This window comes from Panthera pardus, unplaced genomic scaffold (assembly GCF_024362965.1).
Source record: "Panthera pardus isolate Hobbes unplaced genomic scaffold, ASM2436296v1 HiC_scaffold_2, whole genome shotgun sequence".
NCBI classification, from domain to species: Eukaryota; Metazoa; Chordata; class Mammalia; order Carnivora; family Felidae; genus Panthera; species Panthera pardus.
Window position 1 is genome coordinate 7,678,855 of NW_026526765.1, and position 24,959 is coordinate 7,703,813.

Consider the following 24,959-nt stretch of genomic DNA (forward strand, 5'->3'; position numbering starts at 1 on the left):
CCATGACCCCCAAATTCATATTTTGCATCCAGGTCACTTTCCTGAACCCAGACTTGTGCATCCACCTGCCTGCTCGGTACCTCCACTTGGATATCCAACACAAGGATCTCTTCAAGGCTGAATCTTACTGGCAGATTCCCTCTCATTTAGTGGCAACTCCATCCTTCCAGCCTTGTTCTTAAAGCCTGTGAGTCTCTCCTTCACGCCCCATAATCAAGTCCTGTGGGCTCTCCCTTCTTCCCTATGCCCTCCTCAGCTTCCACCTCTGCCCCCGACCCCGTCACCTCTCCCCCGATTGCTGCAATAGCTTCTGAATCGGGGGCTCCCAATATGAACTCCTCCTCACGTGCAACCCAAGCTAGCCATCCCTTCGCTCTGGACCAGACTGCACCTCATGTGGAATCCGGATTAAGAGCCAAAGGCTTCTGCGTGGCCCCCCAGACTTAACAGGAGCTGCCCCCTTTCCTCACTGACCCCACCGACCTCTCCCCTCCACGTGAGCCACTCTGACCACACTGAGCCCTGGTGTTCCTTAAATACGGCAGGTGCACTCCAGGGCTCAGACCCCAGAGTGTTCCCTCGGCCGGGGACGTTCTTCTCCAGGAACCCGCATGCTGACTTCCTCCCTCCTTCAAGTCTTTGCCTGAACGTCTTTTCTCACCAAGACTCCCTGAGCGTGTGCGTCACCTGAACACGCTCCAGCACAGCCCCCCACCGTCCTCACCCTGCTCTAACTTCTGGGGTTCACGGCCGTCTCGGCACCGTGTGTACCCGTTACAGCTGCTGTCTGTCTAGCTCTTCCCCATAGAATGCAGACAGATGTCTCTCGGTTCTTGACACGATGTCTCCCCCATGTGCAGAAGGACACGAGCACATGTGGGCTGAGCGGGTCGTGTGTGACTGTGTCTTCTCCGCGCACTTGGTCCTGGTCTCTCTCTTGCACTTGGGTGTGAGCTCCTCGAGGACGAGCTGCCGTCCCTCTCACGCGGGCCCTCATACAGGCCCTGATGGCCGGCAGGCACCAATCTCTGTGGAGGCGTCAGGAGCTTGTCTTAGTCCATCCGTGCTGCTGTAACAAAACACTACGGCCCGCGGGGCTTACAAACAACTCACAGTCCTGGAGTCTGGATGCCCGAGATCGAGGCGCCAGCACGGTCCCGTGACGGCCCTCTTCTGAGTTACAAATGTCTCACTGTGTCCTTATATCACCCTTACAGAGGTGAGGGATCTTTCTAGGGCCTCTTTCATAAGGGCACCAATCCCGTTCATGAGGCTCCACCCTCGTGACCCAAGCACCTCTCAAAGACCCCACTTCCTACCACTGTCACCTGTGGGGTCAGGATTTCAGCACGGGAATTCCGGGGGGACATAGGCATTCGGACACTGGCATAGCTTCTCTGACCGACGGGGGTCTTCAGAGAGGAAAGGGGGGCCAGGTCCTACCACTTACACTATCCCATCACCCTCTTACCCCGGACACAGTGGGCTGGGCTTTGCTGGTTTCCGGAGGATTCCGAAATGAGCACAGTTTTCAACAACACCAGCTGACAGAGGACCCCGGCCCTGCCCGTCCCCCTTCACCACCGAATGACCACAAGAAGCTGACTTCTCCCAGGCAGGCATCCTGCATCCCAGACGGAACGGGAGAAGGTCCCCCCAGCTTAGTAATACCTGGCCTGAACACTCCGCCCTCGGACGAATCGGAGAAACCAGTCCGAGCCAAGCCAGGCATCACTTTAGAACTCCGGATCTATCCACCGCTCTGTCTCCAGTCACCGGGACCTTGGCTTTGTCACCCGTGCGCACATTCGCTGGAGACTAAACATTCAGTGTGACAGAGTTCACGTCGCCCTCATCCGTGACCTCCACACACGCTGAAAGGCAATTAGGGTTTTGCTCTCCCTTCTAATGCCGGAACTCAGTGTTGCATCGTCAAGGAAAAAGATTCCTGCTTAGAAAAACACGGCCTTTGGGGGAAAGAGGGAGAGATTCTTATCTGGGAACGAATGGGGCAAAAGGGCTAGCATTTTACAAGCTTCGATCAAAGCCAGGACGAGCTCTCCGAATGAGGACAGCTGGGGAGGCAGGAACTTCCAAGCAAGGAGGTCACAGGCCCGACTGGCTTTCTGGGGGGGGGGGGGGGGGGGGGGGGGTGCTGCTGGAGCTGACAGGCAGCAGGCGGTGGTGTGGTTTGCAGACTGCTCGCTCTCTCTCTCTCTCTCTCTCTCTCTCTCTCTCTCGTCCCTGCTGGCTGCGCAGGGGGCCTGTCCCGTCCTCATCAAAATCGCTGCAGCCCCCGCTGCCTTCTCCTTGGCTGCGCCTGTTGGCTTCTCAGCACTTCATTAACTTTTAAATCCAGCCATTTAAATGCCCGCATTGGCCTAGCTCCCCTTTACCTAAAGGAATCATTAAGACACTGTGTCACTCCTCACACACTTAAACCCTCTCCCGCGGGCATCTGGAGAGGCAATCTTTTGTTTGCTCGTTTGTTTTCACCTCATCCAATGTATTTACTTTTTTATTTTTATTTTTTTATTTTTTTTAATGTGAAATTTATCGTCACATCGGTTTCCATTCAACACCCAGTGCTCATCCCAACAGGTGCCCTCCTCAATGATGATGCCGCTTTAACTCGGTGCCTATGAAGCAAGGCAGTAATGTCCACTGACCAAGCCGGTTCTGGAAGCAGGAGCTGCCCCTAAGAGCCCTGGCCAGACTTGTTCCTTCCATGTTCCTTCCAGAACCAGATGGAAGCTCGGCTGGGGGGGGGGGGGGGTGGCAAGCTCCTAGTTGATGACCTTTGACCCTGGCCCCCCCAGAAAGTCCTTCCTCGTGTCTGACTGCACTCCTCAAGCCAAGAGGTCCTAGTTGATGACCTTTGACCCTGCCCCCCCCCAGAAAGTCCTTCCTCGTGTCTGACTGCACTCCTCAAGCCCATACCCTCTCCTTTGCACGAAGGCACTTCAAGTTTACTGAATAACTTTTCAACCTGATTTCCTCTAGAGTAAAAGTATTTTGTACCTTTTTAACGTTATAAGACGATTCCATTTTTTTCCTCTTGGTTATTTCTACCCCCTTAAAATGTGAAGACCAACACTGTATGTTATCAGATCAAAAAGTCCGGAATATTGTTCAAAGACACGTAGCCAAGCGGGTGTAAACCTAGCCCCTGCAGCCAGACTGCCTGCATTCAAATTCCCAGCTCTGTCTCCTACTGGCTCCGTGGCCTCGGGCCAGTGGCTTAGCCTGTCTGTGCTTCAGTTTTAAACGTCTGTAAAATGAGGGTGATTACAGTATGTAGGGCATTAGCATATCATGAAGTTAAATAAGTTAATACATGTAAGAATATAGGTAGTACTGTTTTGTGCCACAGAAGAGTCTACTATGAACACTAGTTCTTAATTTTCTATAAATAAATATAATTTTGAGTCTGAGCATCTATCCAAACAGGCTCGCCGGAAACTTCCTTGCTCTGGTCTTTAGGGCTTGCTCTGGGGAAGGGAGAGCCCTTGACCCCCGGGGCTGTCAGTGGGTCCAGGTCTGTCCACACAGATTCCTGCTCAGTCTCAAGACCTCTCGAAGGTCCAAGGCTCCTGTGCTGGCTTGGGCCTCACTGCTCTGGCCAAGTTTCCCAAGAACCCACGTGCCAGGGCACACGTGCGACACCGTGGGCTGTGTGGTATCCTCAGCACCTAGCGTGAGGCTTGGAGAGAGCCCAGCACTCCATGCCCGCAAAGGAGAAATGAGGACACGGCCCGTGGGCGCAGCACAGGGTCCTAGCCGTGGGTTTGAGTGTCTGTGAAAAGGCCCCAACTCCAGATCTCCAGCCTGCCCTCGAGAAGCCAGGTCGGGTTTACTCGATAAGGTCAGTTTACAGGATACAAAATGCAGTCATACTTTCAGAGTAGATGTAAAACTCCATCTTGGATACTGTAGCCGAAGCTTTAATGACATGGAAATATTCTGTTACATAAAAAAGTCAGGTTATAAAACACCATCAAGAATTGCGTCTATATTCAGTTCCCAGGACTGTGGTAACAAGGTGTCACGACGTTGTGATTTAGAACAGTGGAAGTTTATTCTTTCACAGTCCTGGAGGCCAGAAGTCCAAAATCAAGGTGTGCAGGGCCAAGGCCAAACTCCCTCTGAAGGTGCTGGGGGAGGATCCTTCCTGCCCCTTCCAGCTCCTGGTGGTTCCAGTGACTGCCATTCCCTTGCTGTCCCAGCATCATGTCTGTCCTCGTCTTCATGTGGTGCCTCTTTGTGAGCATCTGTCTTCACGTGGGGACATGTCACATTAACTAATTACATCGGCAATGACCTTATCTCCAAATAAGGTCACAGACTGGCGTACTGGAGGTTAGGACTTCAATGTATCTTTTTTGGGAGATATAATTCAGCCCATGACAGCCTCTCGTGTTGAATTAAAGAGCCTACATCTCGGGGTGCCTGGAGGGGCTCAGTCAGTTGAGAGTCCGACTTCGGCTCAGGTCATGATCTCTGGGTCGGTGAGTTTCGAGCCCCGTGTCAGGCTCTGTGCTGACAGCTCAGGGCCTGGAGCCTGCTTCGGATTCTGTGTCTCCCTCTCTCTCTGCCCCTCCCCACACTCACTCTCCCTCCCTCTAAAATAAATAAACATTAAAAAAGAGTTAAAAAAAAAAAAGAGCTACATCTTTTTCAACAATGACAAATGACTACATCTCTTTCTGAAAAACCACACACACACACACACACACACACACACACACACACACTTTTACCCGAAAGGGAGCTTTTCCTGCCCACCCTCGTCACCTACCCTAACACCTCGTGTTGAGTTGCCCCCTCCCCCCACCCCACCAGGCCAGCTAAGCTGAGGCCTGGAAGTGGGTGTCTGTCTGTCTGCCTCTACTTACTGGTTCCGGCACACATCTTCACAGGCATTTACTCATTATGTGAACGCCCATGTCCACACGGTTTTGTCACTTTAAAAAAACAAACAAACAAACAAACAAACAAAAAGAGTATTTTCTATGCCTTTTCTGAATCTTGCTTTTCTCACACAGTAACATCCAGCAGAAGTTATCCGAGCTACCCAATGAGCCTCCAAATCACTATTTTTAATGGTTATATAATTTATATAATACATTCTGCAGTTTGGGCATTAGCTGAAAATTAACAGTGATTATCTTCAGATACTTGGAGACAGGAGCTCTCGTCCATCATCCTTGTTTATGTGAGGCTAGCATGCAACCTGAGATACGATGGCTGTTCAATAAGCATGCGTGTCTCTGCCTTGTGAGTGAAGCATTTTCCAGAAACTCTAACTCCAGTAGAACTGGTACCACATACATAATCTTATTGCTGCTTAAAAAGGACATTGACACAGGGCGCCTGGACGGCTCAGTTGGTTGAGCGTCTGACTCTTGATTTCGGCTCAGGTCATGATCTCAGGGTCGTTGAGCTCCACGCTGAAGCTAGAGCCTGCTTAAGATTCCCTCTCTCCCTCTGCCCCTCTCCCCTGCTTGCGCTCTCTTTCTCTCTCTAAAATAAAAACAAAAATGAAGAAGCAGAAAAAGCCCAACACTGACATTTTCGGGTCCCAGAGACTAATGGTCAACGTTCTACATAAGTCACCATAGCAGCCCGACAGCATTAAATGCTTCTATAGCCAAGGACAGGGCTCTGAGGGGTGAGCACTAGCCCATGTAGCTTGCTAGTCAGATTCAGGATTCCAACCCTGATCTATTGATCTCCCAAGACCATCTCTCTCCTCCACATCTGTTTTCATAAGAGAAATAGCGTCTCTTTTGCTAGAATTCACTTGGAAAGCCTAGATGTGGTTGTTCCCGAACCCAGTCTCCAAAGTCTCACGACCATTAAAAATAGACAACGTGATGAAACAGACCAAAGATTTACAGAATTTTAGCAACCCAGAGAACTGGTCTAACTCTCCTTTGCTTATTTAAAATTGGCGACTTGGCTTTCGAGTCAGATGTGTCACACAGGAGTGTCTAATTTCTTTTTGTCAATGTTTGTTTACTTATTTTCAGAGAAAGAGAGAAAGCGTGAGCAGGGGAGGGGTAGAGAGAGAGGGAGAGAAAGAATCTTAAGCAGACTCCGTGCTCAGTGCAGAGCTGGACAGGGGCTCCATCCCACAACCTTGAGATCATGACCTGAGCCAAAATCAAGACTCAGACGCTCAACCGACTGAGCCACCCAGGCACCCCAAAAGTCTAATTTCCAAGTACACAAGAGAAACAACTCACACATGGCAGGGCAGTAAATCATCGGGAGGTGAGTGGTAAGAGAGACAGAAGCTTGGGATTTCGGGCACTGAATGGGGGGAGGACAGCGGTGGCCTGTGAAATTATACCAGGACTCCGCCACTACTAGGAGTGCATTTTCTAGAAAGATTATTGGGAGCCTTTGACAAAAAAACCCATATGAAAGTATACTGCGGTATATGTTTTTTAATTGTCATCAATTTATGCGTGACCGTGATGGTGCACAGAGTGAGCAGGGAGAATCACAATGAGGAAGGGATGTGAATTTCAAAGGTAATTAAGTGGTGCCTAGAATTTACGTTTCTTACCCTCCTGGGCTAAACACTGTAACCGCCTGGGAAGTTATAAGAGTCCCGATGTCTGCATCTTGACCACTTGGTACTGAATACACTGAGCGTTAAGCATCTCTAAAGCTCTGCATGTGACTTAGCGTCGGCAGGGGCTGAGACCCACATCGCTAGAAGATTCAATTGGAAGGGATTAAAACTGCTAAAACTTAGAAGGGCTGTCTGTGCAATAAGATGAAATTGAGAATGAGAAGTAATTTCCTTATGTGGCAACACAGCCTTCTATGGGCTGTTCTCAGCCCTGGTCTTCAGCCTTCTCTCTGATTCTTCCCTGTACTTGCCTGCTGCAGAACCGAACTTTCCCCCACATACACCACACGTTTCTCCTCTGTTGCTTTGCTGATGCCTTCCCTCTTCCGGGAAACGCTCCCTAAATGACTCTTGCTGATTCTTGGCAATTCAACCTTAAAAGGCCCATCCCAGTGAAGCTTCCCTATGATCCCCTAAGGTGTGGACCCACTGGATTGCATTTAATGATCTGTTTCGGTGCCTGTGTCTCCACCGGACCTCAGCGAACACCATAAAAGCAGAGACTGCCCCATTCATTTTGGGTTCCCATCACCTAGGCCAGTCGCTGGAAATCACAGACGGCAAATGAGTAGGAGGTGAAGTCAGGAAGCAGGACGGCGTTACGCACCATGTATCGGTTACTCATTTATTATAATCTTGAGAAATGTACAGTCTTGGCAGGCATACACACATGCAAGAGAAAATTTGCTCTGTCGATGACAGCCCCCAAAAGCTTAAAAAAGAACACTATGGGGAAAAGGGGCAATGGAGAATGAGTCGCGTCTTATATGGCGTTTATAAATGTTTCCATTTTTCCTCTTTGCCCTCATTGTAGGAAGCCAAGTAACCTAAACGTAGCCTAGTAGCCACATTATTTTTCTGCAGCCTGATGGAAACAGAAGATACTCAGTTTCTACAAGTGGTTCTACAGAAGAAACCCTTCCCTCTGGGAGATTACAAGGCCCCATAACACATCGCTGCAAACGTTTGCTGCCCACCGTAATCAATTTCTTGCAAGCTCAGTAGCCAAATGGCAGTGACACTTCAGAAATACCAGAACCTGGTAATTTATTCCTTGACTGTCTTCCCAGACAATTAAGGACCTAGCATCTCCTGTGTGCTAAGCAATCCTGGGGCTACTCTTTCCAGCAACTTCCACAAGAGACGCTGTCAGAACTCCTTACAAACAATCAAGTCTGAAAGAGGCCCCTGGAGAGTGTCTGCACTTGAGCAAATGGTGCAGATGCCAAAGCAGGGAGCAAACTTCTCCCGCCATGTGCAGCCCACGTTGTTAAAGATGGAGTTCTCGTCCAGGGTTTCTTGTGATTGTGTGGCCCTCTGCATTAGACTCTGCAGAATGACAGTAATTTGACCAAGAGTGCCTGGATGGCAGATGCTTTATGTACACTGTCAAGTTTAATGTGGTACAATCCAGGCGATTCTGCCGTGCCGGGCGTGTGGCAAGCCCGCGGAGGGCTGTCGACAGCCACACAGGGTGAGGAGGTGGCAGAATCGTGGGGTGATCAGCATTCAAAGGGAGCTAAGAGACCATCTCCTTCAGCCTCTTCATATTGCAGAGGAACTAAGATAGACCAGAGAGCACAATGGTTTCTTGTTGAAGAAACGTACGGAGAGGTACATGCATGCCCGATCCAAATGTGGGGCTTGAACCGGAGTCTTCTGCCTGCCTAATCTAAACTGGCTACTTGCACTGTCCAGACACACCTGCTGATTTTCAGAACTTCATTTGACTCTTCACCCTGCAGGCTGCTTAAGGATGACTGATTGTATCAACTTGAGCAAGTGACGCTGAAGCTGTACAAATGGTCCGTATCTAGTCACTCCCACTCCGCATCCCTAATATGGCTCAAAGCCACCGAGTAATCCCTGCTGACATCCAGTTATGTTGTTGTCGCTCACCGAGTCTGGCCGACCCTTATCTTTGACCTAAAAATCCTTCAGAGTTAGTTCTTGGAATTTAAAGAGTTTCCAACAGGTATGGAGAGAAGCACTTCTATTAAGATCTTTGTCTCTTTAAAAAAAAAAAAAAAGGAATAAAGGAGGAGATAGAAGCCAAAAGAAAACATAATTATAGTTCTATTTGTCTTGCCTTGCATCTCTGAGGGAAATGTGAATCTTTTGTACCAGTGGGTTAATTTCAGCTGAATGTCATTCAACTCATTCAAAGCTGGTAGGGTATTTTAGAGAAGAACAGAGAGGAAATTATAAGTAAAAAATAAAAATATTTTGCGTTCTAAAACTAGGATAAATTTTTCTGTAAGTTTTCTTCATCAAATAGAGACAAAATGAAGAAGAAAAGAAAACTAGAAGTGTGGCCTCGTTAATTATTGCTTGTCCAACCCATGCATAAGGGCCATGGTGTGGACACCACATGCATATACACACACACCTGTGTACCCTAAATCTCAATGTCTTATATGTACCATGATTTCATGATGATAACCTCTGTCCCCTCCTCCTCTAAAGTAAATAGAACAAAAACATGTTGGCAGACACAACCCTTCTGCCCAACTCCTCCCATCATCCCCATAACGTATCTATCATCTCAAAACAGTTGCCATCCATTTATAGTATCATGTTATCTGAAAATCATGAGAGTTTTACTTCTTCATTCTTATTTGGATGCCTTTTATTTCTTTTTCTTGTCTGATTGCTGCGGCTAGGGCTTCCAGTACTATGTTGAATAAAATGGTGAGAGTGGACATCACTTTTGTGTTCCTAACCTTAGGGGAAAAGCGCTCTTAAAACCCTAAAGACTCCAACCAAAAACTTCTAGAACTGATCATGAATTCAGTAAAGCTGAAGGATATAAGATCAATGTACAGAAATCTCTTGCATTTCTATGCACTAATTATGAAGCAGCAGAAAGAGAAATTAAGAAAACAATCCCATTTACAATTGCACCAAAAATAATAAAATATCTAAGAATAAACTTAACCAAAAAGGTGAAAGACCTCTACTCTGAAAAGTCTAAAACACGGATGAAAGAAATTGAAGATGACACAAAGAAATGGAAAGACATCCCATGCTCCTGGATAGGAAGAACAAATATTGTTAAAATGTCTGTACTACTCAAAGCAACCTACACTTTCAATGCAATCCCTATCAAAATACCAATAGCATTTTTACAGAACTAGAATGAGCAATCCTAAAATCTGTATGGCACCACAAAAGACACCAAATAGCCAAAGCAATCTTGAAAAAGAAAACCAAAGCTGGAGGCATCACAGTTCCAGACTTGAAGTTATATTGCAAAGCTGTGGTGATCAAAACAGTGTGGCATTGGCAGAAAAACAGACACACAGATCAACAGAACAGAATAGAAAACACAGAAATAAGCCAACAATTATACGGTCAATTCATCTTCAACGAAGGAAGCAAGAATATCCAATGGGAAAAGACGGTCTCTTATTTGTTTATTTACTTATTTATTTATAATTTAAGTTCAAGTTAATTAACTTGTAGTGTAGTACTGGTTTAGGAACAGAATTTAGTGATTCATCATGTACATATAATATCCCAAAAAAGACCATCTCTTTAACAAATGGTGTTGGGAAAACTGGACAGCAACGTGCAAAAAGGGTGAAGCTTTCTGACACCATACACAAAAATATTTTCAAAATGGATTAAGACCTAAATGTGAGACCTGAAACCATAAAAATTCTAGAAAACAACGCAGGCAGTAATTTCTTTGACATCAGCCCTAGTAACTTCTTTCTAGATAGGTTTCTTTTTTTTTAATTTTTTTTTTAATGTTTCTTTATTTTTGAAGGAGAGAGAGACAGACTGTGTTGGGGGGGGTGGGCAGAGAGGGAGGGAGACACAGAATCTGAAGCAGGCTCCAGGCTCTGAGCTGTCAGCACAGAGCCCGATGCGGGGCTCGAACTCACAAACCGTGAGATCATGACCTGAGCCGAAGTCGGTCGCTCAACCGACTGAGCCACCCAGGCACCCCTAGATAGGTTTCTTAAGGCCAGGGAAACAAAAGCAAAAATAAACTATTGGAACTATATCAAAACAAAAAGCTTCTGCACAGCAAAGGAAACAATCAAAAACTAAAAGGCAACCTATGGAACAGGAGAAGATATTTGCAAATGACATATCTGATAAAGGTTAGTATTCAAAATATATAAAGAATTTATAAAACTCCACGCCCAAAAAACAAATATTCCAATTAAAAAATGGGCAGAAGACATGAACAGACATTTCTCCAAAGAATACATACAGATGGCCAACAGATATATGAAAAAATGTTCAACATCACTCATCATCAGAGAGATGCAAGTCAAAACCGCAATAAGACATCACCTCACACCTGTCACAATGGCTAAAATCAACAACATAAGAAACAACAAGTGTTGGTGAGGATGTGGAGAGAGGGGAACCCTCTTGCACTGTTGATGGGAATGAAAACTGGTACAGCCACTATGGAAAACAGTATGGAGGTTCCTCCAAAAATTAAAAATAGAACTGCCCTATGATCCAGTATTGCACTACTTGGTATTTACCCCCCAAAATACAAAAACAGTAGTTCAAAGGGATGCATGCACCCCTATGTTTATTGCAGAATTACTTACAGTAGCCAACTTATGGAAGCAGCCCAAGTGTCCACTGATAGATGAGTGGATAAAGAAGACATGGTATGTATATGCAATAGAATATTATTCAGCCATAAAATGAATGAAATCTTGCCATTTTCAATAACATGGATGGAGCTAGAGAGTATTATGCTAAGCAAAATAAGTCAGTCAGAGAAAAGCAAATGCCATATGATTTTACTCACATGTAGACTTTAAGAAACAAAACAAATGAGCAAAGGAAAAAAAATGAGAGAGAAAGAGACAAACCAAGGAAGAGACTCTTAACTCTTGAGAACAAACTGATGGTTACCAGGAAGGAGGAGTCCAGGGGATGGATCAATGAGGTGATGGAGATTAAAAAGCACACTCATCATGACGAGCACTGAGTAATGTATAGAATTACTGAATCACTCTATGGTACTCATAAGCTGATATTACATTGTATGTTAACGGACTGGAATTTAAGTAAAAACTTTTAAAAATTTATTATAAATAAATAAATAAATTTTTAAAAATGAAATTATAACTTAAAAAAAAAAAGGGTGGCCATCCAAATAAAAAACAAAAAAAGAGCATGGACCTGTGAGCCAGGAGAGCTTGATCACAGGCAATTTTGCCTTAAAAAATGGCCCAATTGATTCCTTATTCAGAGGATACACCTACACATAGTCCCTTTCTTCATTAGGTAGCCTTGAAATGAACAAATCCTTTGACAGACTTCAGATCAAAATGCTGGAGAAAGGGGCACCCAAGTGATGAGCGTATGAACGGGACGAGACCCCCGCCCCAACACACACACCAAAATACAACATGGCGTCTCCACTGGAACCAGTGACTGGGTCACGATTCCAAGACAACACTGATTATAAGACACGCTTCTATCTTTCAAACGACTAAGAAAAATAATTTTGTAAGTGAAGCCGCCGCAGGATGCCTTAATGACGGTCCGGGTACTAGAGCCCTGTATGGTTCACACCAGTCTCTCCTTACTCTGAGCACCTTTATTCTCTCCTCAGGGATTGGGCAATGTCTCCTGCCTTTGCTCGCATTGGTTGCCCTGCACTAGGCAATCCTTCTGCATATCATATATCTCAGTACTAATTCCTTTTCACCTACTTCTTTTCTTAGATCCTTCTCTTGGTCAGCTTTCGGTAAGTTGTGCCATGGTGACAAACACTAGTTAAATCGCCGGGGCTTAAAACAGCAAAGGGTTTAGTTCTCGCTCCTGTTCAATGTGCTTTGCAGGTTGGCTGTGGCTCTGCTCCACAGGCCCTCATTCTGGGGTCCGGGCTGAGGGCAGGGCCCCTATCAGAGGCACGCTGTCCTCAGCGCAGAGGGGAAGAGAAACAGTAGACGGGTGGTGGTGGCTCCTGTGGCTTGTGCTGAGAAATACATACGTCACTCTACTCCCAGGCCATTAACTCATGCTCACGTGGCCAAGCGTGTCAGAATTGGGTGTGGGGTATGCCCCTCCCACAGATAGATACAGGAAGGAGGGGCCCTGGAGGGACAGGTCGAATGGAAGGGCAGTGGATATTTTAAACAGATGTTGCAATCTGTCGTTAAGCCTCTGATGGTCACTTTTCAGTAAGTGAGATAATCTAGTCATTCTACCAAAGAGCCATATGCGCTCTACCAACACACATTTATACCCTGCTGCTCTGTTTTCGTGCCTTTTTATTATAACTTTTTCTTTAAGGGAAAATTATATATAATTTTTGGAGATATTTTAAGTGTCATTTAAACTCAATCCTGTAGCTACAACACACTCATGACTTATCAAAGCACCATCAATAAGACAGCCAGGACGAAGGCTAGGACTGAGTCTACCCACACACCGCACAGAGGCAACGGGAACCGCGTCTGCTGTCTCCTGGTCAACAGCAAGCCTAAGCCGCCATTGTTTGCAAGATGCATTTCAACTGCACATTTGTTGAAATGTGGAAAAAATGTCTATTACAATCAATGAAATAGAGTACTTGTGCGTATATGTATGTGCATGTGAAATGAGACTGACTGATCAGTTCGATGTTCTACATCTTTGCTCCTCAAAGTGTGGCCTGCGGTTCACAGCTATTGATGCCCCCTGGGAGCTGGTTTAGCCATGCAAATTGCCGTCCCCAGCCAAGACCCACTGACTGGGAACATTAACAGGATCTTCAGGTGTTCCCCATGCCCATTTAAGCATGATAAGTAGTATTCTAAGTAACGTCGATGTCATAGCTGGTAAGTGCATCATAACAGAGTGAACACACAGGCATGCACGCAGGTCATGGAGACAATGGGCTGACACCCACTCCTTCCTGCATGCTGGAGCTCCAGCCAATAGGGCAAGAGGGAAGAGTTATCTCATTCGGCAAGAGTGACAAGGACAGATTGGATATCTTAACCCTGGCCACAGTGAAAATCACCTGGAGAAGTTTTTTAACAATACTGAAGCCTGGGCCTCGCTCTCGGAGATTCATTTAGTTTGGGGCACTTGACTGATGTGTAACCTGGGTGGGGCTTCCCATTCAGGGGGCTGGGGGAGTGCAGTGGGGGGCGGAAGGGAGGTCTGTTTGTCAGCTGGGAGCAGAACTGGCAAGCTCTCCTGTGAGCTCCTGAGTCCTCACCTTCGCTCGGGCCACTGCATAAATAGGACCCAAATTAGGGGCAGGAAAGAGAAAGATGTGTTGCACAGGGTTTAGAGCTGATAGGAGCTAGGCTGATAGGACTGAGCAGCGGAATGAGGACTCGGGATTCGATCTGATTTCAAGTTCATGTGTAAACAGCCCGCGCACATGTGATACGAGGAAACCATACTAACTTAAAGTCCAAAGACCCGGATCATCTCTTCTTTAACCCTAAATAAAGTAGCTAAACGCCCCAAGCCTCAGTGCCCTGTTCTGTTAAATGGGCTTAAAAATGATACCAGCCTCCCTCCACACTTCATGGGATTCTGAGGTTTACAGAGATGCTCTTTATAAAATGAATCTTACTACGCAGAGACAAGGTGTGTTCATTTTTTGCGCACATTTTTAGAATGGTTTTTATTTTCTCTCCCTAAAGAGCTACAGATTATTTGTAATTTAAAATAGAATGCCTTTTATCTTATATCATTTGAAGGTAGGTAAACAAGCCAAAATCAGGAGTTTCAAACTGGGTTCCTTGAAGCACTGGGGTTTGCTAAATTTGGGCACCACAAAATATTTTTCAAGCACACCTGGGGGAGGGAGGTTGGTGATTTTTTATTTCCACACTTGAACCAACTTATGAGAGACTATGTCATCTGAATTTAGTTTGTCTTCTTCAACTTCCAAATTGGGTCTCCACCTTATGGGGACATATGAGGGTTTTTGTAAGGGAAGACTAAAATTACATCAGAAAATAAGCAGTAAAAATATTGCCACCAATGGGCAGGATTTTTGGAATGATATTTGTTTTGGTATTAGTATCATTTTTCTCTGAGGTCATTTAAGGATTTTTTTTCACTACATATGTATAATTGATGACATTTGTTTTTGTACAGGTAGTTAAAGCGGTATACTTTAAGAGAGTTTCATATATGTGCATGTCTCCACATATATGTATGTCGAGATATATGTGCATATGTGCATGAACATTCATATTCACACATAGTGATTTTGACGAGACGGTGAACCTCTGCCATTAAAAAAAAAATTTCCTTAATGTTTATTTATTTTTGACAGAGAGAGACAGAGTGACAGCAAGCATGAGTGGGGAGGGGCAGAGAGAGAGAGGGAGACCCAGAATCCGAAGCAGGCTCTAGGCTCCGAGCTGTCCGCGCAGAGCCGGACACGGGGCTCAAACCCACAGACCGCGAGATCGTGACCTGAGCTGAAGTCTGACACTCAACCAACTGAGCCCCACAGGCGCCCCTGACCCTCTGCCACTCTTAAAAGCCTCTTGGGTTGTCAGGGTCATAGATATAGAATGAGCCCATCTGTTTATCTGGGCATCTATAAACATCTGAGAGGGTGGCATTATTATTAAAACAAGTAGACCTTCTTGTTTTGTCTTGTTTTGTTTCAAAACAAGACCTTCTTGTTTTGAAAATGTAGACATATTCTACCTTTGAAATGTCTAACCATCCTGAGTTGGGTTACAAATGTTGGCAACCATCACCCAGACTTCTGAAGCGAAAAAAAAAAAATCGCTTTCGCTGAAGCTACTGACAACAAGATAAAAAATTCATCCAAAATTTCATCCAAAAGGATAAAAAATTCAAAAGATAAGATGAACATTGGCTCCCCCATATTTCTTCGCTCAGGTGTCAATACTACGTCTCTGGGACGTTCCCTAATGACTACTCCTGCTTGGCAACGGAGGCGAAACGTGGCAGTGCTCATTAATCTCATGGGGAAAGTGGTATGTGTAATGAAAAAAGCATCTGTACATGAATCTTGACTTCTACTTTGGGAGATAAAGAATAGGGTTCACTGGGAGTAAGACGATGAACGCCCCTATATGACCTTTCCTCCTCCACCCAGTTCTACTTTTCATCTTTAAACTAGAGATATTCTGATACCATAAAAAAAAAAAAAAATAGCCATTTTACCTCCAATCCAACTGTATGTTCTTGGAAGTTAAAGACCATCCCGCAGCTTATACTGAGAAGCTCAAACCTCTTCGCTGTGCTGGGGGGGGGATAGCAGAGCACGAGAAACTACCTTCATGAAACACACTTCCCTCCAGCCTGTGTCGAATACAGCGTGAGGGCAATCAAGAGACTGCAGAGGACTAAATCCTGAAAAGAGAGAACAGAAATAGAGCTCACCATTAAGAGTAGAGGCATTGTTTTTTTTTTTTCCTTTGTAGGTTTTTTGGGGGGAGTCGTTGGGGGCTAAGGGATATGGGATATGTATTGAGCTACATCTTAGAAATTAAGAGTTACATAAGGTAAGTAAAGATAAAAGGGAATAAAAGATTCATGTTAGGGAATTTTTGTTTTCAAAACAACTCAGTACTCTCTGTGGTGTTAAGGGATAATCAGAAAAAGGTAGTTCTTTCAACTCAAGTAACAAAGAGAAAACTAGGCTTTGATCACTTCAAAGGAAACCAAAGACTGCAAATGGGAAAACCTTAAGAACAGATGGAGAGGGAGAGTATGAGCTTGCGAGAGTGTAGTAGTAAAGTAAAGCAGCCCTCGAAAGACACGATAAAATAATCCCGAATACCATATATGCACCTGTGGTGTAGACAGTCTGCTGTGGTTCTCGGTGCAGGCTGTGAGCAAGCCTGCAGTCTGGGGGTGAGGAGCTCTTTGGCCTTTGGATGCACAATGTGGTCAGACAGACGAGAAACCAGATGCAACCCTGAGGGGGTGCAGGGTCTCATCAACTTAAGTCAGGGAATTTAAAGTTGTGAATGATCAGGTTGCTATTTTTAAAGACTGGGTAGGGAGACAGCATAAAACATCAGGAGGTATGAGAAGTAAGGCGTTGAGAGGTCCTATCTATCACCCTGTGAGCACATCATTCTGAATGTGGTGCCCAGATGCTGGGTCTGGGTCCAAACTTTGGGAACGAAAACTGGGTCTGGAGTCACATTCCAGAACTGTGCCTCAGATGCAAGCTGGCTCCCTCCGGACTACTGAGAAAACTTTGTAATCAGGAAGGTGAATCAAAAACTTAGAGATAATGAAGCCACTCTAACCCACAGTATTAATACTTTGGTGTAGAATTTAGGAATAAATGATGCAATCATCGTTTAACAAAATATGTGTCATGTTAAGTCACTAGAAACATACATGGGATTTCAGCACACTAGAGTATATGACACAGCAGCCCGGGGGTGTGATTTGAAATTCTCAGTTGATTGTAGACTTGTGGTTTTAGGTTGAAAGGAATAAGAGAATTTGATTAAGTTGGCAGAGAACCTGATTTATCCACCTATACATTTATAAGAGCTAAGTGCTTAGAAAGAATTCGCTTGCTGGGTTTGTAAGTCTGTCCTGACAGGAATTAGAGGCGCTTCAGACGTATTAAATTTTGAGAACAGAGTTTTTAAATGCTTAAGGGAATTTAACCAACTGAGTTTCCGAGTTTCGTTGGTTGTTTATGTGAGTCTTATTTAACGTGAAGAGTTAAACAAATATTTTAAAAATTGCTTTTCAACTTTAAAAACTGAGCATTGGTTTATACAAAAATTATTTTAAATAGTTTTTTTGAGACAAAATCTTTACTGATTTTTTTCAATCTCAACTACTATATACCTCAAATAGACTCAGAAAGGCATCACATTTTGCTTTGAAAGCCAAGTAGGGTTGCTTTCTTTTCCTTCATAGCCATTTGAAGGGAGAAAGAATGATCTCAGTATTGCAGCGAATTTTAAAGCCCCTACCACCTTGAAGACTATCTTTTTTGGTGTAGTGTCTAGGTTGCAACCATTCAACTTACACTCAATAGTAATATAATGATATTTTTAGCAGTTGGGGGTTCTCAAAGCGTGTCCACTGGCATATCTAATCAGTGTTTTCTACAGCAACTGAAAGCAATTTGTACTCTGGGCCTTCTCAATGTCCACTCGAAATCTGAAGGCACAGCGCTTTACTTAATCATTGTCAAGTGTCCTTGGACTTCACAGCTAAGACTACTCCATTTCTAGAATTTTCCCCCTTGAGGCTAGAGAGAAAAATAATGGCTTCAAAGCTAAAAGCCCTTTAACACGAGAAGGGCTTAGCACGGTGCGTATACAAGGTGGGTGCTCCACACACATGGCCCCTATTCTTAGCACCCTAGCATCAAGCCTTCGTTGCCTTAGTCCTCCAGCAGAAAAACGTGGCCAAGACTGGGAGGCGGGAGCCCTGGGAAGATTTCACATGGCAACTTCAGAACTTAGAAGATGCAGCCTTTCCAGGGGTTCATGCATAACCCGCCTTCCCTGGTTATACTCAGCCATTGGAGGACTGACCCCAGACAGAGTGGGAACACTTTTTAGTCCCTTTCTTCACATTTCTCCCCTCTGGTTTCCCCTGTGCTCATCTGGGAACCCCACCCAGCCTGTCAGAGCCCCCAGGCTCTGTTTCAGGGACCATAACTTGATTCCTGTACCCAGTGGACAAGGGATGGGCCTCACGGGGAATCCTGACCTTGTGTGCCAAATTTAGGGTAAACGTAAGTAGCGCCATTTTATGGTGAGAGGATCCATAGCTGCCATCCTATTCGCAAATGATTCCACAGTTGGAAAGTTGGAGGTCAGGCATTGCAGGTACTTCCTCGTTCCACCCCACTGTCCAAATGTCCTCACCTCCTCACCTCTGTCCACCGCCTGGGATTCCCGTGAACCGACCCTGTGGGCAGGTAGACAAATCAGCCTCAACAGAGCTGTTGGGGGCTGCCTAGAACATCCGTGTTACTCTTCAAGAACCAGTGTCAACTTTACACAGCAAAGGAGGCAAACGTGAGGCGTGTCAGGCACGTTGACACAGACATCGAAGGTGTTTTCAGATGACAGGTTGAGTATTGCAGTGCAGTAGAATGACTGAATTTTGACAAGACCCCGTGGTAAGCACCCAGATGCCTGCCGACCTGATGATGCATCTTCCATGGCCCTCCACTCGGGACAAAACTCTTTACACGGACCCACTGCTCACACCCACCCATGTGCCCACCCAGCTGGCCACACCTGCGGGGATGCAGGGATGTGTCACCTCACCCACCGCCTTGGGGAGAACTTCAGCTTCAGGGTAGGGAGGTGACGCCACCAGCCAGGCTCACACGTAGAACCTGATGCAGCCTCCTGTCTCTTCTGAGCAAGATGACCCAACTGTGGGTGTTACCCTGGAAGTCCTGCGTCCCAGGAGACCTCTCAGACCCTGAAATCTGGGATGGTTGTTTGCCCTACAAATAAAAAGCCCTAAATTTCCCTCTTGCATGGGAGTATTCCAAGCTCCATCCTTAACCAAGAGAAGGGAGGGGCCCAGAAGTCCTTGAAAACCGTGTCATTGGAAAACACACCAAAACCTCTTCGTGCGGAAGACTGTTGTTTCTTGCAAAAAATCGAAGTCTCCCTCCACCTGGGGCACACGACACTCATCCCCTGCGCGGTGGCAGACTCAGCTCTGGGGGACAGCCGGCTTTGATTCAAGCAGCATTTGGCTTCAAATCAGAGTTAAAGGAAAAGTTATTTCCCCTTCAGGCTGTCATGTTTTCATCCCCTTGTTTCCCATGACAATCCCCTCCTAGCCTATAGTTGTTTCCCTTCACGAGACTCTCCTTTGGGCAGACGTTGCATTTTATTTATCTATTTATTTTTTCACAGCGAGGCATCTTTATTCATGGCTGATGCGTCCCACTGATCCATGATAATGAAAAGATGGAATCCCCGCTTCCAACAGTGGGTTAAAAGGATCCTCCAGAATTAGCCACGTGTAGGAATCTTTGATAAACGAAGCCAGCCAAATACAAGTTAGCTGCATCGAAGAGTGCATAATCTATTATTCTACTAAAAACACTGTTGTAGAAACCATTTCCAATGAACTCATCAATGCAAAACTGTTTTTTTTTATATTTGATTAATAGACTGTTAGAATAAGAAACAAACCTCTTAATTTATCCAGCACGGTGCTTTCATGTTCCAGAAAAGGGAAGTGGATTCCAAAGTGAATTCCAAAGAGATTACATGCAACGGGGTCGCATCTTGTCATACAGCTGGGTACAGAACCTGATCCCCTGGCGTTCCTTCTGTTGTCACACTCTTTCTGATTCACGCCAGGTTAACAAAGGGCAATAACCCAAAGGATATGAGTTGTTCTCAAGGCTGGCTACACGTTTTTGTTCCCGAGCTAAAAGTTTTATTTTATTTATTTATTTATTTATTTATTTATTTAAATAGAACTTATTGTCAACTTAGCTAGCATATAGTGGATACGGTGTGCTCTTGGCTTCAGGAGTAGATACAGGAGTGCTGACTCACAGGGGCACAGGCACCCCAATGTTTATAGCAGCGCTATCAACAATAGCCAAATTGTGGAGAGAGCCCAAATGTCCATCAACTGCTGAATGGATAAAGATGTGGTTTATGTATATAATGGAATACTACTCGGCAATGAGAAAGAGCGAAATCCTGCCATCTGCAACAACGTGGATGGAACTGGATGGTATTGTGCTAAGTGAAATAAGGCAGGCAGAGAAAGACAGATGCCATGTTTTCACTTATATGTGGAATTTGAGAAACGTAACAGAAGACCATGGGGGAAGGGAAGGGGGAAAAAATAGTTTTGAATAGAGAGGGAGGGAAACCGTAAGAGACTCTTAAATACAGAGAACAAACTGAGGGCTGAGTAGGGTGGGGGGAGAAGGGGTGATGGGCATTGAGGAGGGCACTTGTTGGGATGAGCACTGGGTGTTGTATGTAAGCGATGAACCATGGGAATCTACTCCAGACATTGTATTTTAAATGAAGCTAATGTGGCTGCAGTCACCGGCTAACACGGTTCCATTTATAGATGCCTCATCTAGGAGCCTTCAGCCCCCGCGGGTCCCCCTGCAGGGCAGTACAGGAGTGGGCCCCACACCTGTCCCCTGAACAGTGCTTCCAGCCAGCCCCCTGACCCAGGGACATTTAGCAATGTCTGCAGACATCGTTGTCGCAACTAGGAGGTTTGCTACTCGTACCCAGCGGGTAGGGGTCTGGAATGCTGCTAAGACCCCTTGCAATGCACGCGACAGGCCCTCACAGCAAAGAATGTGGTGTCAGTCATGCTGAGGGGAACGAAGGGCTTCTCAGGCTGGTCCTTTAGCACTTACAGGGCTCCAAAGTCATGGCCCAACAACCACATGGGCCCAACAGCATGGCCCAAAGCGTGCACATTTATCACATTTTACAATGAAGATGCTTGCTGATTCCGAGGCTGAGAAAGCCACCTGCCTTTTAGAGAGAGCCAGAAGAGAATGTCACAAAGCAAAAAATTCTAGCCTGTGGGGGGACAACATCTCCCACCCACCCCAGGTATTAGGGGAAACTAGTGTCTGATAATGGCTGTTGACCGTGATTGTTGACAACGATGTTGGCGGTGTCGCTGATGATTCTGCAGCCCCTCTCTGCTGGAATTGTGTCAGACCCCGAGACCAGAAGAAAAACAGGCAGGAAGGAAGTTATAGAGGGCACAGGTTTTAGCACAGTACTGAACTTTCTTTGGGATGCTTTGCGAAGTCACTGCAAACAAACAAACAAACAAACAAACAAACGAAACCTGTTGGTACGTCCACACAATGACCCGTATGTAAATGTTCATAGCAGTGTTATTCAGAATAGCCAAAAAGTGGAAATAATCAAATGCCCATCAGCTGGCGAACAGGTAAACAAAATGCGGTCTGTCTGCACAATGGAATACTACTTGGTAATACAAAGGAAAAGTACGGACATGGGCTACCGCAGGGATGAACCTTGAAAACATTGTGTTAAGTAAACAAAGCTGGACAGAAAAGACCACATATTGTAAGATCCAGCAAACGCGAAGCGTCTTTTTTTTCTTTTTTTTACAAAAGGCAAATCTATAAAAATAGACTAGTGGCTGCCTAGAGTTGAAAGAGGGAACAAGACCAGAGATTTTAGACCAGACCTGTTGCCAATGGCACGAGGGTCTTTTGGGGTAGTGAAAATGTTCCAAAATCGGATTTGAAGACAACTGCACAAGTCAGTAAATTTACTAAAAGTCATTGAATTGTGCCTTTAAGGCAGGTGAATTTTATGGTATGTAAATTATACCTCACTAAAGCTCTTACCTAAAAATCTATTAGACTTGGAAGGATTTTTTTCCCTCTGGTATTTGGTAGAGAATGTTATAGAAAGAACACTTCACGGAGTGGGGGTGGTGGGGGCGGGGGAAGACATTACATCCTAGTCCAGATTCTATGTATAATTAACTGCATTACTGAAAACGAGGCGCTGATACGCTCCCGGACTGCTTTGCAAACTGTAACCTGACTGGGAGCCCTCAGGTACTTCCTGTCTCTCATGCTGTGAGATCTGGTTGACTGACTACTCATATTTCAATAGGAATTGACTCGTGGGCCTGCGTCATTGCTTTATAATAATCGCATCACCTCTGAAGTTCACTTTGCTTTATAGAGAGCGAGTGCCTGGGCCCATCTAAGTCCGGGACCATGTGCATAGCTGACGCACTCTCTCTCCCAAACTCACCCCGTAGCAATATCTCACGGAGACACAGAGGATGTCGCAACCAGGGAAGGGCCAGGGTGGGGTCCGTCCTCTGAGCTGCTCGATTCTCCAGTAGGTACGAAAACGCCCAAGGGGGCTTCTCTTCCCCTTCTAAGTCAGGCCATGGTGTCACTTCACCCACTTTGGACAACAGCCTGGCCGTTAGCATCCTAAACTCAGACCCCATTGCCTGCCAGGCTCATCGTACTTAGGGGATGACCAGTGAAGGTGCAGGCAGCAAGCAGGGTCAGCCTTGGAGAACCGCCACCTTTCCAAAGGATCGAGGAATACGGATGGCCCTCCTACCACTGTTCCATGCCCGTATGCTCAACAGGGAAGCAGAAGACGTCCACACCATGTATCTGGAGGAGTCCCCAGGCGGCACTGTTCCCACACTCACCGCGAAGTCTCACCAAGTGGGCCGGGACAGTAGAACTTCCATATGTAGCTCTACAGGTTGTTGCCAGCACAAGGAAGTCCAGTCAAGGGGATGGAGGAGGAACTGAAATCCATTCCATGTTCAGCTCACTAAGCTCAGTGCCCCCATGTAGGATGATGGCCGTGCAGAGGAGGGACACCTTTTCTAATTTGGAACCAAGGCACTGTATGGACCAGGGGGACCCCTGCACGCTGCTGCCTGTTGGGGGGGGGCATCAGACCTCCCCTCATCTTCCTCTGGGCCCTCGGGAAGAACCGCTCCTGCCCTCTGCCCACAGTCTCCTCTCCAGCTGCCTCAGGGTGGGTGGTTGAGCGGGGCCCAGACACCTCCTGGTTGATCCAGTTCCCACCCCACTCCTCCCCACCCACTACTCCATACCCTAGCGGCCCCCAAACCACTCTCTTTACCCTCAGCCAAATACAAACATCCTCATGTGAATGTTGTCAAGGAAACCAATGCCCCTTAGTCCAGCTGAGACCCCCCTCATACTGCAGAGGTGACTCAGGACTGGGCCCCCTCGTGATTTGAGGGCAGGGCACCTCGCCAGCCCTCGGTACACATCACCAATTCGTGTGATCCTTGCAAGGTCCTCACAGGATGGACCTTACTCTCCCTGTTTCACAGATGAGAAAACTGAGGCTCACTAAAGTCAAAGCCTCCCATACCCAGGGCGGTGGGTCTATGTGACTCAACCTCTGCCTTAGATTCCCTCGTATCCTCTCCCCTTTGCCTTTCAAAACCCACTCACACATGTCGGTACCTCGCCCGTGCTGCTCAGACGCTGAGTCGCCCGTGCTGACCTTCATAATCACCGTGGACAAAGGGGCCCCTCCTGCGGAGCCTGCTTTTGCCTCCCCCCTCTATGCACGTTCCTCTCACCGTGGGCTGCGCTCTAGTTACTTTTGGTGGGCATCTTTAAAATGATTCCGAATGATGCTAGAGACGAAATCTCCTTTCATAGGAAGTGTTGGAAACCCAATTTTATTTTCCCGGCCCCTAAGTGTGAGCAGTTAGGAGCGTTCCGTGCATACTGCAAAGTACCTTCTCACTATCTACAGCAAAGAGCATTGGTCTTCCTTCCTATCTCTTCTAGGTCCTTAAGAAAAGTGGGGGGGGTCACCCCAACTCAAAATATTTTCCAAAATGCTGCCACTTCCATTCCCAAATCTCCACTCATGTCATGCATAGCAAAAACTATTTCAGCAAGTATGATGACAATCACATCCCCCCATTCACCTAATGTGATGATCGTCCAAGGAGGGCTCCCTCGCAAGGAGAGACACCTGGCCAGGCTGTACCAAATCTGGAGCATGAGCTAAGAAGGCCCAAATGGAGGGCGTCATTAGACAGAGGGTCCAGCCTTTCTACCAGTGGGTGGCCAACATTTAGTATCAAGCGTGTTGTTTCCATGAGAGCAATGGACTAAGAAGAGATATACCCATCTGGAAACAACGAATTATTTCTTCGGCTGAAACAATCCATCTGTGTCTTCTTATACCGCGTTACTTCGCAAATCCTCCAAAACGACTTGCAACTCTGTCACTGCATTACTAAATTATGGGGCAGAATTCTCCCAATTAAGCATTTAAGTCAAAAAAAAAAGAAAAGAGGAGAAAGGAAGAAACATCTCATGGCATCTTTTGCTAAACTTTAAAGAAACTGAAGATCTGTCCTTGCCAAATGGTGAGTGCTAGATCCTGAGGGCTGGCCCAGCTTCAGACGAGCTAACAGATGTTTGCTCTCAAGTACAGTTTCCTCTTAATGGCATTTTGAGGATATCATAAACTTCCTGACACAGTATTTCACTGGAAATGTTTTTTTTTTAAAAGATTACTTTGTTTTCATAAAAAATCCAACAAGCATTTTGGATACGTTTTGGCGTATATGGCTCAGATGAGATTTAGCCCAAAAGGAAAGGTAGAAACTACCAAGGGGAGCACACGCACACAAACTTGGCTGGGAACCTTAAAACACACCTGCCTTCTTTCCCTCTTTTGGCCAGCCTCCTTCTGAGTATTCCCAGTATAGACCAGAGGATTGAACCAGGGAGGGATTCTGTCCCCAAATGGGTATATGGCAATGACTGAAGACATTTTCATTTGTCCCAACTGGGGATGCTAATGGCATCTAGCAG

General features: G+C 46.0%; 2 long non-coding RNA genes across 2 annotated transcripts in view; both read right to left on the reverse strand.

The window, feature by feature from the left end:
• LOC109267819 (uncharacterized) overlaps window positions 1-24,959 on the reverse strand; it is a 179,473-nt gene that overhangs the window by 55,969 nt on the left and 98,545 nt on the right. The window lies entirely within an intron of this gene.
• On the reverse strand, window positions 4,469-16,320 carry LOC109267820 (uncharacterized). The gene is made up of 3 exons (XR_008423655.1): window positions 15,782-16,320; window positions 4,896-4,964; window positions 4,469-4,622 (listed from the first exon to the last, which is right to left on the reverse strand). It is a non-coding gene; the product is annotated as an uncharacterized LOC109267820 (long non-coding RNA).